Source organism: Lolium perenne, chromosome 2 (genome assembly GCF_019359855.2).
Source record: "Lolium perenne isolate Kyuss_39 chromosome 2, Kyuss_2.0, whole genome shotgun sequence".
Taxonomy (NCBI): Eukaryota; Viridiplantae; Streptophyta; class Magnoliopsida; order Poales; family Poaceae; genus Lolium; species Lolium perenne.
In genome coordinates, this window is record NC_067245.2 from 76,885,639 (window position 1) to 76,889,472 (window position 3,834).

Genomic DNA, 3,834 nt, shown 5'->3' on the forward strand with positions numbered 1-3,834 from the left:
CGGACAAGTAAAATATCGCGTGACAAAGGGAATTGGTATCGTATGTGAATGGTTCATTCGATCACTAAAGTCATCGTTGAATATGTGGGAGCCATTATGGATTTCCAGATCCCGCTATTGGTTATTGGTCGGAGTGAGTACTCAACCATGTCCGCATAGTTCGCGAACCGTAGGGTGACACACTTAATGTTGGATGTAGAAATGGTAGAACTTGAATATGGAATGGAGTTCGAATATTTGTTCGGAGTCCCGGATGAGATCCCGGACATCACGAGGAGTTCCGGAATGGTCCGGAGAATAAGATTCATATATAGGAAGTCATTTTATGAGATTTAAACTGATCCGAAAGGTTCTATGGAAGGTTCTAGAAGGTTCTAGAAAAGTCCGGAAGAAACCACTATGGAAGGCGGAGTCCCAAAGGGACTCCACCTCCATGGCCGGCCAACCCTAGAGGGGGAGGAGTCCCAAGTGGACTCCCCCTATGGGGGCCGGCCACCCCCCACATGGAAGGGGGGAATCCCACCCCAAGTGGGATTCCCACCTTGGGTAGGTTTCCCTATCACATGGAAGATTTTGGGTTCGGGTCTTATTCGGAGACTTGTAGTCCAACACTTGGGGCTTCCACCTATATAATGAGGGACAAGGGGAGGGGGCCGGCCACCCCAAGAACCACCAAGGTGGCCGCACCCCTTAGTGGCCGGCGCGTGATACGTCTCCGACGTATCGATAATTTCTTATGTTCCATGCCACATTATTGATGATATCTACATGTTTTATGCACACTTTATGTCATATTCATGCATTTTCTGGAACTAACCTATTAACAAGATGCCGAAGTGCCGATTCTTTGTTTCTGCTGTTTTTGGTTTCAGAAATCCTAGTAAAGAAATATTCTCGGAATCGGACGAAATCAACGCCCAGGTTCCTATTTTGCCCGGAAGCATCCAGAACACACGAGAACCGCCAGAGAGGGGGCACAGGCCCACCAAACCACAGGCCGGCGCGACCTAGGGGTGGCCCGCGCCCCCCTATAGTGTGGGCCCCCCAGAAGTCCACCGACCTTGCCCTTCCGCCTATTTAAAGCCTCCGTCGCGAAAACCCTGACAAGTTCGACGGAAACAGAGAAAACCATCCAGAGCCGCCGCCATCGCGAAAGTCCAATTCGGGGGACAGAAGTCGCTGTTCCGGCGCCCTGCCGGGACGGGGAATTGCCCCCGGAGCCATCTCCACTGCCGTCTTCACCGCCATCTTCACCGCCATCGCTGCCTCCATGATGAGGAGGGAGTAATCCACCCCCGAGGCTGAGGGCTCCGCTGTAGCTATGTGGTTCATCTCTCTCCCATGTACCTCAATACAATAATCTCATGAGCTGCTTTACATGATTGAGATTCATATGAGTTTTGTATCACAATTTATCTATGTGCTACTCTAGTGATGTTATTAAAGTAGTTTTATTCCTCCTGCACGGTGTAATGGTGACAGTGTGTGCATCCGTGTTAGTACTTGGCGTAGGCTATGATTATGATCTCTTGTAGATTATGAAGTTAACTATTGCTATGATGGTATTGATGTGATCTATTCCTCCTACATAGTGTGAAGGTGACAGTGTGCATGCTATGTTAGTACTTGGTTTAGTCGTATTGATCTTTCATGCACTCTAAGGTTATTTAAATATGAACATTGAATTGTGGAGCTTGTTAACTCCGGCATTGAGGGTTCGTGTAATCCTACGCAATGGTGTTCATCATCCAACAAGAGTGTAGAGTATGCATTTATCTATTCTGTTATGTGATCAATGTTGAGAGTGTCCACTAGTGAAAGTATGATCCCTAGGCCTTGTTCCTAAATACTGCTATCGCTGCTTGTTTACTGTTTTACTGCGTTACTACTGCTGCGTTACTACTGCTTGTTTACTGTCCTGGACAAAGCACTTTTCTGGTGCCGTTGCCACTGCTCATATATATTCATACCACCTGTATTTCATTATCTCTTCGCCGAACTAGTGCACCTATTTGGTGTGTTGGGGACACAAGAGACTTCTTGCTTGTGGTTGCAGGGTTGCATGAGAGGGATATCTTTGACCTCTTCCTCCCTGAGTTCGATAAACCTTGGGTGATCCACTTAAGGGAAAACTTGCTGCTGTTCTACAAACCTCTGCTCTTGGAGGCCCAACACTGTCTACAGGAAAAGGAGGGGGCGTAGACATCAAGCTATTTTCTGGCGCCGTTGCCGGGGAGGAAAGGTAAAAGGTACTCACACTCCGGATCTCAGCTACTAAGCTATTTTCCGGCGCCGTTGTAAGTACTCGAAGCTATTTCCTTTAGATCCTGCAATTGCATCTTTTTGTTTCTTGTTTACACTAGTTTGGCATAATGGACAAGAATGAGCTTCTTATTCTATTTCCTGATTTAAGACATGGATGGTTTGATGCGAAAATTAAAAAACCTATGGAACCTTATTTGCATGCTGGTAGTAATATTAGTATGAACGCTTTGAACACCATTGTTGATAATAATATAGAAAATTCTAAGCTTGGGGAAGCTGGTTTTGATGAGCATGATATTTTTAGTCCCCCGGGCAATGAGGAGGAAATTTACTTTGATGATACTTTGCCTCCTATTTATGATGATTATAATGATAGAAGTCTTTTGTTACCACCTGTTATGGAGGATGAATTTGATTATGAATACAATATGCCTCCTATATTTGATGATAGCTACTTTGTTGAATTTGCTCCCACGACAACTAATAAAATTGATTATGCTTATGTGGAGAGTAATAATTTTATGCATGAGACTCATGATAAGAATGCTTTATGTGATAGTTATATTGTTGAGTTTGCTCATGATGCTACTGAAAGTTATTATGAGAGAGGAAAATATGGTGGTAGAAATTTTCATGTTATTAAAACACCTCTCTATATGCTTAAAATCTTGAAGTTGCACTTGTTCTATCTTCCTATGCTTGTTACTTTGCTCTTCATGAACTTGTTTATTTACAAGATTCCTTTTCATAGGAAGCATGTTAGACTTAAATGTGTTTCTAATTTGCCTCTTGATGCTCTCTTTTGCTTCAAATACTATTTCTTGCGAGTGCATCATTAAAACTGCTAAGCCCATCTTAATGGCTATAAAGAAAGAACTTCTTGGGAGATAATCCATGTGTTATTTTGCTACAGTACTTTGTTTTATATTTGTGTCTTGGAAGTTGTTTACTACTGTAGCAACCTCTCCTTATCTTAGTTTTGTGATTTGTTGTGCCAAGTGAAGCCTCTAATCGAAGGTTGATACTAGATTTGGATTTCTGCGCAGAAACAGATTTCTATCTGTCACGAATCTGGGCTGTTTTCTCTGTAGGTAATTCAGAAAAATATGCCAATTTACGTGCGTGTTCCTCAGATATGTACGCAACTTTCATTAGTTTTGAGTTTTCTGATCTGAGCAACGGAAGTATTTATTAAAAATTCGTTTTTACGAACTGTTCTGTTTTGACAGATTCTGCCTTTTATTTCGCATTGCTTCTTTCGCTGTGTTGGGTGGATTTCTTTGTTCCATTACCTTCCAGTAGCTTTGAGCAATGTCCATAAGTGTTAAGAATGATTGTGTCACCTCTGAACATGTGAGTTTTTGATTATGTACTAACCCCTCTAATGAAGTTTATGAGAAGTTTGGTGTGAAGGAAGTTTTCAAGGGTCAAGAGAGGAGGATGATATAGTATGATCAAGAAGAGTGAAAGGTCTAAGCTTGGGGATGCCCCGGTGGTTCATCCCTGCATATTTCAAGAAGACTCAAGCGTCTAAGCTTGGGGATGCCCAAGGCATCCCCTTCTTCATCA